The sequence below is a fragment of the Podarcis gaigeae genome (assembly GCF_964106915.1).
Source record: "Podarcis gaigeae genome assembly, chromosome: 8".
Taxonomy (NCBI): Eukaryota; Metazoa; Chordata; class Lepidosauria; order Squamata; family Lacertidae; genus Podarcis; species Podarcis gaigeae.
Window position 1 is genome coordinate 11,192,338 of NC_139684.1, and position 10,171 is coordinate 11,202,508.

General features: G+C 44.2%; 1 protein-coding gene across 26 annotated transcripts in view; it reads right to left on the reverse strand.

Annotated features, from left to right (window-relative positions):
- EIF4G3 (eukaryotic translation initiation factor 4 gamma 3) overlaps positions 1-9,923 on the reverse strand; it is a 77,502-nt gene extending 67,579 nt beyond the window's left edge. For all 26 annotated transcript variants that reach the window (XM_083750069.1, XM_083750074.1, XM_083750068.1 and 23 more), the window contains exon 1: positions 9,775-9,923. The gene's annotated coding sequence lies outside the window, so the exon portion shown is untranslated. The remainder of the gene's footprint in view (positions 1-9,774) is intronic.
- Positions 9,924-10,171: the final 248 nt, after the last annotated feature.

A 10,171-nucleotide genomic window follows, 5' to 3' on the forward strand; every position in this document is an offset into this window, starting at 1 on the left:
GACCAGAATACTTTAAACAACAAAACATTGAGATCGCTGAGTGTCACCACATAAACCCAGTCCTTCTAGCTCAAAGAAATAGCTTCAAAATAATGTCAAAAGGCAACGTGTAAGTCTAGTTTCTTCTGATTAGCATTCACGCCCAAGGGTACCATTTAAAAAACCAGGTCCCTGCAATTATTTGACTGCATTCCAGAGGCTCTGTTCACAGCCAAGAGAGGCTTAACCCCAGGCCATCCTAAGAAGAGCTTAAGGTTATGAATTCACCCCACAATTTCTCTTCATGACCTCACCACCTTCAGTTAAGAATGATAATGAAACCTAAAATAATAAGTTCCCCACTGTCCTGGGTCTTAAAATAAAGGAGCATGCTAGGCAAAGCCAGTTACAAATGCAGTTCATTTCAAGGCACAGCCTTGTGGCTTCAGCAGCAGTTGTAAACATCTATTGGCCACATCTGGACTTCATGCCAAGCTATAGTTTAGTGACCTCCAGGTTCACATGCTCCACTGCTGCTCTTTGTCCAACATGGTTTTTCCCTTCCACTTTTGCTTATGAACTGATGTTGCTCTAGACAGACAAACAAACTCGACTTCATGTTAACTATGGTCTGTTTCAAGCATGCCTCCTCTTGGCCACATGGGGCTGGGAAGAGGAATGGGGAGCATGTGAGCCTCTGGCTCATTCACATGCTCTTGCAACCAGTGTTAGAAACTGAGATATGAAAGGTGGAGCTAAATGGCACCTTAAACCTAGGTTATGGGCACAACGACGGAATTTTTTTTAAGAAAAAATAATAATACAAAGCTGAAAATGAATGAACTGAAGCTAAAATATTGTGTTCATTTTTCACATGGTGTAGTCCTTCCCCTGCCCACCCTCCTAATATTCTTAAGAGGGTCTTTCTCCAGTCTTCAGAGAATAGCTGGAAGTGGGGAAGCAGAAAAAAGGTCCTCCCTTCCTTCCACTCTGCAGTTTTAATCTGAAATCTTAGGTGCAGTCAGAAACTGCTCATGCTAATGAAATTCCTTGTCGCAAAATACGCCTAGGACAATGTGAGTTTCAAACACTGCTTCCAACTTGTAGCTGTCCAGGTGTTCTTGAAATTCAGCTTCCATCATCCCTTCTTATTGGCATGCTGACCAGTACAATAACTGGAGGGTGGTGGACTTAGTATAACTCTCAAACATGACCACTGTGCCAGGTTCTAATGGTAACTTTTTGAAGTTCTTCACTCCAGTATTTTTAGCATTATTTATTAGAGTTGTTACCCTCTAATGAGGTTTCAAGGCAAGTCCCAACCTATTTAAAAAAACAGCATTAAAAGAAGTTTAGAACAAATTAGTCACAGGAATAGGTTCTTGAAAATCTCTCTCTCTGGTGTCAAAGACCAGATAAAGAGGTGTATCTTCATACATGACAAAAACTACATAATGAAGGAACCAGGCACACCTTGATGGAGAGGGAATTCCATAGCTTAGAGGATGCCACAGAGAATGTGTTCTCTTGGGTTGCTACACCCAAAATGGATGTGGATAGGGGAACTACAAAGAAAGTCCCCTCTGCTGATCTTAACACTTGGGGGAGTGAATGCAGAGAATGCATCAGAGCTAAGGCATGAAGTGGTAACTGTGAGATCTGTTGGTTGAAGTTGTAAGACATGCTCTTGGTTGACCAATGCCTCACACCAAAGGCTTGCATCAAGCTGGACTGAATGTTATTTGGGTAAACACAGCCTTCCAATCAATGCTTTCCAAATAACTCATTTTCTAATTTTGCAAACTGTACCCAAGTCCTGTATCGTGCTGCTTCTGTACTCCTCCTCAGAGTAGAAAACGAAATTCCAAAAAACTCCCATTTTCTACCAAAAAAAAATAAAATAAAAAGTAAAGCTGAGCACAAGGGAATGATGTTCTTTTTAGGTTCAAGTCCAGTCACCTACCCTTCACACTGCCAATATTACCCTGACTCTAAGATTCAGATTACAGTTTAAATCCCACTTCGCCCTCACCTTATTAGAAATTCACCAGGCACTAGGCTGTTTTGCAACTGCTGTGGGTCCAATTGCGACCACATGGAGATCTCTGGACCCCAGGTTGGCGACTGACATCTCCATCTGGCTTACCCCTCCAGCTTTCTTAAGCAGGTAAGGAGAAGAGTTTATTCACTGAAATTTATATCCCATCCTTTTCTCCAGTAAGCACATGGTTCACCTCTCCCCCCCCCCCCATTAATCCCTACAATGACCCTGTGAGATAGGTTAAGAGGCTGTGACTGGCCCAAGGTCATCCAGTGAGCTTCTTGACTGAGTGGGGATTTGAACCCTGATCTCCCAGGTCCTAGTCTAACACTCTAACTGCTACACCACACTGGTTTCCTAGAGTACTTCTGCTATTGGGCAGGTAGGTAAACAAATATGGGGAAAGCAAAATGTCACTCAGAGAAGGATCTGAACTATTTTCCTTGAAGCTTGAATTTTATTCTGGATTGGTTTATACTGTATCATGCTTTAATGTGTTGCAAACTGCTTTGAGGTTTTTTCTTTAAAATATAAAGCGGTACAGAAATGAAATGAATAACAACAAATATAAAAATAAGCACCACAAGGGGGAAAATGGCACCTAGACATTCCGTTTTGGCAACTGCAACCTAGAGTTAAGGTGCCATTTGCCAATTAGCTTATAAATCTGAGTTTCTAACACTGGTCCAGGAAATTACTTTACATTCAACCAAATGTTTGAGTACCAACTGAAACCGAACAGGCACTGAACACCTTGATATTTAGGGAGCTACTATAGACATCTTTGCTTAAGAAGGCTTTCCCTGAAGTGTGACACAGCCATTTTATAGAACAGTAATTGTCCAACTGTAGAAACAGCTTTACTGTTTTTGGTCTGCATCGGTCTCTTTTGTATTTCATCTTGTTTTATCTTACTGTACACTGCTTTGGTAGCATATGGCTGTGAAGTTTTTTTTTTATAAATCTAAATAGCAATAGTAGTAATAATGAGAAAAAATGTCTGAAGATGATAAGATTATGCTCAAAATGCACCTCAGATATTTAGTGCTACAGCAAAAGAGGCCTTCTCCAACCCTGCTTTTCTTTCTAAATAAGTCATTAATACAGATCCATGCAGATCCATGGGGAGAACATGTAAGCTTAAATGGATCATGCCCAGAAGGAAATGATTTAGCAATGCAGCCGCTGTTTACAGGTTCAGTTTCTCAAAGCTGCAGTCTGAGCCTAAGCTTCATGCTAACAGAGCAGTTGCTTTTTTGGGAATGCAAAACCTGGGCTCTCCCAAACATACAAAAACCACCTCAAATTGAAGAATTTAATTCTCATTTCAGGACTCAGAAAGAATACTCCCTCGCTAGCCATGAGGTCTTCCCAATAAGTGAGCAGGGAGAGAAAGGTACAACTCTTATTCTCAAAGGCATATATCTGCAATATGGCTGAAGTTCCAGTAGTGCTCCAGCCTGCTGGCAAATGCAGAAGCACTGCAAGAGAAAAGAAAAAATGACATCAAAAATCCTCAACCACTAAATCAGGAGACCAAGCAAATGGTCTCTGGAACTCTGTGACAATGTATCTTTGATTTCTGCCCAAGCCAGATGGCCACAGAATTACTGATGCTTCCCAGATCAGAGTCTATCCCCACAATCAGACCAAAGCCAATGCAAGGCATGGGAGCAAGTCCATCAAAAATCCCCAAAGCAACTAGAATGTCTGTGATGGTGCTGAAGGCAACCATGCTGCAACTGACATGTTGAGCATGGGGATGGGATGTTGAGGGGATGTGAGCAAGTGGCAATAACTTCCATCTCGCAGTGTTCTTGCCATTTTTCTTCAGGTGAAGTTTTCTTCAGAGTTGCTCTGCTGCTCACTTTCAGCATAAGAACATTAAGGACAGCCACGCAGCTGGGTCAAGCCAAACAGGGCCTTCCTGGTCCAGTTCCCTGTTCTCAAGAGTGACTAACCAGGTGCCCCAAAGGGAAGCCCACAAGCAGGGCCTGAGCACAACAGCAGCAACCTCCCCACTTGTGATTCCTAGCCACTGGAATTCAGGGGCCTACTGCTTCCGACAGTGGAAGGAAAACATAGACATTGTGGGTAGTAGCCACTGCTAGCATCTAGCAGAGAGAAAGCATGGGGAAACCACATTCAGCACCATCAGTTAAGAATATGAAAAACAGGAATCCCCAAGCTACAGCTGAAGGTGTGTGAACAGATGACGAAAAAAATACAGGTGGACTGCCACTCTCCTAGTAAATAATTATTGGGGGCCACAATAGGTGATAGGGAAATAGGAAGTGACTTTGACAGGTGGACCCATAACTAGTGTCCCCTTACAGCTGAGGAATCAGTGATATACTACTACATTCTTTCTCCAATTCTCATTCGCTCTTGCGCAGACATTAAGCTATAATGGAAGACTGAAAGGTAACACAACTCCTGCAGATCTGTACTTTTTTATTACAACTAGATGTTTCCTGACCAACCAAGCTAGAACTATCCCTTGAAGAGTTAAACTAACACACCATTTTGCTTTGGAATGAAGGCATTCACATCAGACAAGACTATGTTTGCGTAGCAGTGAGGAAGAACTTCACAACACAACCACAAGGAACTGCAGGACAAAAAACAACAACCCTGTGTGGTTTCACTGCTCCAATTATGGGTATTTAAGGTCCCTTATGAGTCTGACAAACTAATGTATCAGGGTGTTTTTTTCAAAGGAACTCACAGGAACTCAGTTCCAGCACCTCTCAGGTGGGAGCCATTGCTATTCTAAAAGAACAAGGGAGGTGTTCATGCTGAATTCCAGCACCTCTTTTTCTAGAAAAATAGCACTGTATGAAGGAAATCAGGGCCAAGAGGAAGTCAGGCGACAAAATGTGCAAGAAGAAAAGAACTTCCAGAGGGTTTGCTTCGTAAGCTTTGCAGGGCAGAAGTTTTTGCTTCATAAGCTTTGCAGGGCAGAAGTTCCTTTCATTAACACTACCAAGGCAGCTATAGCAAGACGTAGGGCGGCACACCCACCCACTAGTAGCAAAGCAGAAAGCGCATATGTTACATGCTTAGGACCTAAACCATCCTTTGGGTTTGAAACTATCACAAAACGTAACTTGGAGCTATGCCTCAACTGAGTCTCTGTACCTGTTAACTAACTGTTGCTGCCTAAGGTCCATCAGGTATCATTTTGCATGCACTCAGCAGGCTCTAAACACAAAGATTTAAATGGAATCCAAAAGCTCAAAGGGGGTAACCTTTGAATTGCCTGGAAGGAACAGGAGGAGATAACATTAGGAACAGATTATTTTACCTGATACACAAGTTCAATGCACATCAAAAGGCTCTTAAAGGTCACATCTCATTTAAGTTTTCAAAACTCACCTGTCCTGCAGGACGTTTATTTTCCCAATATCCAACCACCCCAATGCAGGGCTGGGCAACTGTTTTTGCACTGGGGATTTAAAGATGAGGCTTGTGCCAGGGGACACTAGCTTCTTTCTTTTTCCAGGTCCTTCATTTTTATATATGGATTATCTGCTTCTAAAGCTTCTAAAGCAGAGAAGCATTCCAAATGTCATTGGATTCTAACTCCAAGCAGCTCCAGCGACCAGCATTTTAACCATCAGGGATGATGGGAGTTGTAGTCTATCAACATCTAGAGGGCACAATGTTGGTCCTGAGCTGTTTAAGGCTTTATAGGTGAAAACCAGCACTTTGAATTGGGCCCGGAACAATTGGGCCCGGAAACTAACTGGCAGCCAGTGCAGTTGGATCAGGATTTGTGTTACATGCTCAAACTGTCTTGCCCTGATAAGGTACCTGGCCACTGAATTCTGCACAAGCTGACTTTTCTGAACTGTCTTCAGTGATAGCCCCATGTATAACTTGTTGAAGTAATCTAACCTAGAGGTTAACAGCGCACTCACAACAGAGCAAAGACTCTAATATTTGTTTTTGGTTTTTTGTTCACAAGTCAAATCACAACAACTCAAATCAGCCTCTTTCAATGTTAAGGCAGAAACCTCAGAAGCTCTGAAGTGATACATAACCTTATTACCAAATGGCACTTTAACTCTAGGTTGCAGTTGCCACAACAGAATGCCTAAGCGCCATTCCCCACCCTCAGTGGTGCTTATTATTATATTTTTATTGTTATGATAGTAATTATTATTCATTGCATTTCTACACCACTTTATATTTTAAAGGAAAAAAAATCTCAATGCACTTTACAAAACATTAAAACATCAAATAAAAAAATCCAAAATAAAAGAAAATATTCAAGGAAAATAGTTCAGATCCCTCTCTAAGTGACATTTTGCTTTCCCCATATTTATTTACCTACTTAATTTATACACCTGCCCATAGCAGAAGTACTCTAGGAAGCCAGTGCGGTGTAGCAATTAAGAGTGCCGGACTAGGACCTGGGAGATCAGAGTTCAAATCCCCATTCAGTCATGAAGCTCACTGGGTGACCTTGGGCCAGTCGCAACTTCTTAGCCTACCTCACTGGGTCGTTGCAGGGATTAACTGAGGAAGTGGGGGGGGGGTGAGTCATGTACTCCTTAGAAGAAAAGATGGTTTAAAAATGTTGTAAATAAGCCCTTCTGCTTACCTGCTTAGGAAAGGTGGAGGCAGGGCAGTCTGATGGGGATTGTCAGTCACCAACCTGGCATCCAGAGATCTTGCACAAGGTTGCATTGGACCCACACTAAGTCGCAAAATGCACTTGGCACCCAGCGAATTTCTAGCACTTGACTCTAGGGTTTCAGGCAGGGAATCTTTTTCAATCCTACCTGGAGATGCCACTGGGGGTTGAACCAGGGGCCTTCTGCATGCAAAGCAGATGCTCTACCACTGAGCTGAGGCCCGTCCCCAAACTGAGCTACTTTATATATACATGTATATGTAATATTTTAGAAGCTCCCTCTTACAATATATATCCTGTTCTTAAAGGTTCAACTATACTTTGCCACACAAAGCACTACTGCATTTCCAAACGGTTTCTTTACACAAACCTGCCACCTCTTTAAATGACCAGAAAAGCACCCGGTCTCCTTTTCTTTCAATGACAGTATGCATGGATGGAGGGCACAGCTGAGCTAAGGGTTAAAAATTACTACAAGTGAAAGCATTTTCCAGCAAAGAATAGGGCCAGCTTCCCCAGTCACACAAAGCTGACATTCACAGACGTTGGGAAATTAAAATGCACTTTTAATACTTTACTCACTACAAGAAAATAGTGGTTTTGGAAAGTTTTGTGTGTTCATGCCTCATCCCTACAGCCAGGAAAGCAGAAGCTAACTACCATAGCTATTGGGCATAAAGGTGTTGCATTCCAGCCACAAAGTGCGCTCAGAAAATCCAATAGAAATTGGACAAAAACAAACCCAGCATACACTTCAATTGCTTGAGGCAGGCCAAAACTCCCACTGTAATCCTTGGCAAGGCACTCAAAACTAAGAAACCTGCCCCGATTTAACTCAAAGCAGCAACACTTAAGGAAAGTGCTACTCTATGTGGTCTTTTAAAGAAGTTTCCACATACTGTATTACAATTTGTCCAGTAATACTAGAGAACTGGTAAAACTATATATGTACCACACAAGAATCTGAAGAACTCCGTGAATAAAATTAAATTGACAATCAGCACCATACTCAGTAAAAATCCAGTTAAGCAAGCCAACAGAATTACAGGTTTTAATAAGGTCTGACGTGCCTACCTCAACCAGCAGTAGATAAGCCAGAAAGGGAAGTAAGTTCTAGGTAAATATCTCACAGCTGTTACAGTCTGTCCCTACAATAAAGAGAAAATCTGCTTTTGTTATGAACCATCAGCTGACCTTGCTGACAAAGCAAAACCAGCATTTCTGGACACTATCCACAGGCATTAATCCAGAGAATGAGGTTTTCTCCAATTCATTAAATATTTTGATATTCCCAGAGATCTAATTTCACTGGTCTACAAAAAAACCCTCCTCTTTAACACATGCATACAAATCCTTCTATGCAGAGGCTAATATGCTGTTTCTATTGCACACCCATTTCGGATTTATATACCTTCCTTTCTAATACACACACTTTTCAACTGATTCCTGCAATATTTACCTCATAAGACTCCTGTCCTAGCAGCAAATATTAAACACATTTTATGTTAAGAATGCTCTTTCCTAAGGGTCACCATTTCAATGGACATATTTTATATAAACTTATCAACTCCACCAACCCACCAAAACTAGATTTTACAGAGGACAAAAAAAAATAAATATCCTAGCTTCACATTCATAATCAAAGAACAAAACTGAAAAATCTGCTCATAGTTTACATCAAACGAATTCTTATTTAAAAACAAACAAGCGGACTTTTAACCCAATCTCATGCATGCCTACACTCAGAAGTATGTACCACTAAATTCCATAGGACTGTGGTCTTAATCTCAGCATAAGCACACTTGGGGAACAACATTTACAGTTGCACTTTTTTGGCAAGTGCAAAGAATAACAAACTCTCTGCAAATAAAACAGGAGACCCTGAAGTATGTGTCCCTTCTTCAGCATTAAAAAGGAGTATCACAGCACAAGCACAGAGGCACCAGGCCCAACTCCTGGCTGGTGGGATTCCCTTTCCACCCACCCACCATCAATCACCTCCCCTTCCTGTTGTAAAACACCCAGACATGTACACTGGTCTCCCTCAAAAACAAAGCAAGGATATTTTCCCCTCCAAGCCAACCCTCTTGGGTCCTCTTCTGGAGGAAGAGCCATGCCCAAAACTCGCCTCCTCTCTAGGCAAGAGAGCCCTTCCTTTTCTTACAAAGTGAAAGAGAAACTGTAGTACAGCTGCCTTAGTCCTGTATGACATCGACATTTGTTTTTCCTGTTTTGTTTGAACATAAAAAATGCTGGCCCTTTCACTGAGAGGCTCAGCCAGGCAAGAGTGTGTGGGAGAGGACCCTCCTTTCTAACAGAGAAATAAAGAGGGTGGGCATGTGTAGTATCATCCCCCACCACCCATATTTCATATGCTGAGGGGCCTCCGGTAGAGAAGAGGTTTGTCCTCTTGCCTACACAAGTTTGGGTCCTGCTCCTTCCCCCAGTTCACCTCTGAGGTACACACAACACATTCATCCTGAAACTGTCTGATGGACAGCTCCATCCTCCCCACCTACCCCTGACACACACACAAACCACTCCATGCTGCCTCCATCCTTAAGGGAAGAGATCTGACCTCCCCGCACCTTATTCTAATCTCCTTCCCCCTACATTCTCTCTAGGGCCCCCTTTTCTTTCCCCTGCACGCTCATCCATCTTTAGAAGCAGCTCCTTGACGTCCCCTTAGAGGAGATGCTCCTGTTCCTTTTTTCCTTCCATCTACGCGAAATAAGTTCAAGCTCTCCATATATGAAACATACACACACACACCCAGGCTACACCCGTTCCTCGCTTCCAAGTCCTTAAATCCACACATTCCCCCACAGACGGCAAAGTCCTCCTGGCTACACACGGGTTCCTCAAAAGATGACACACCTACCCCTTTTTGTCCCCTCATAAATCCACACATTCCCAGAGAGAGGACACCATACATTCAGACGATCCTCCAGAAAGTGGACCCGTTTTTACATGACTGACACACATAGATATTCCCCCCCCTAAGTCCACACGTTCCTCCTGGCTACACGCGTGCCCCTCATTGGGGGAGAAGGGAGGATGGACGGGTGGATGGAGAAGCGATGCATGCCCCTCCATGGGTGCCAAAGGATACTGCTGGGGCGGCTGTGTCTGGAGAGCCCTGATGCTGGCGGGGTGAGGAGGCGCCGTCGCCGCTCCTACAGCCGGTGCAGCAGCAGCGGCGGCGGCAGCAGCAGCAGGGGACGGCGGCGGCGGCGGCGGCCCGGTTGCTGCCGCTGCTGCTGGAGGCGGCGGCGGGGCAGGAGCAGCAGCGGGAGGCGGCGGCCCTCCGGGCCCTACCCCTCCACCAGAGGGGGTCCCCGTGGTCGTGGCCGCTCCCGCCGCCGCCGCCACCGCCGCCGCGCCGGGCTTGAGGGCCGCCTTCTGCGGTAAGCTCATGGCCAAGCGGAGCCACCACCAGGCCGGCGGCGGCGGGACGGCCGCCGCCGCTGCCTGAGGGGGCGGGGAGCGGCGGGGCGGCGGCGGCGGGG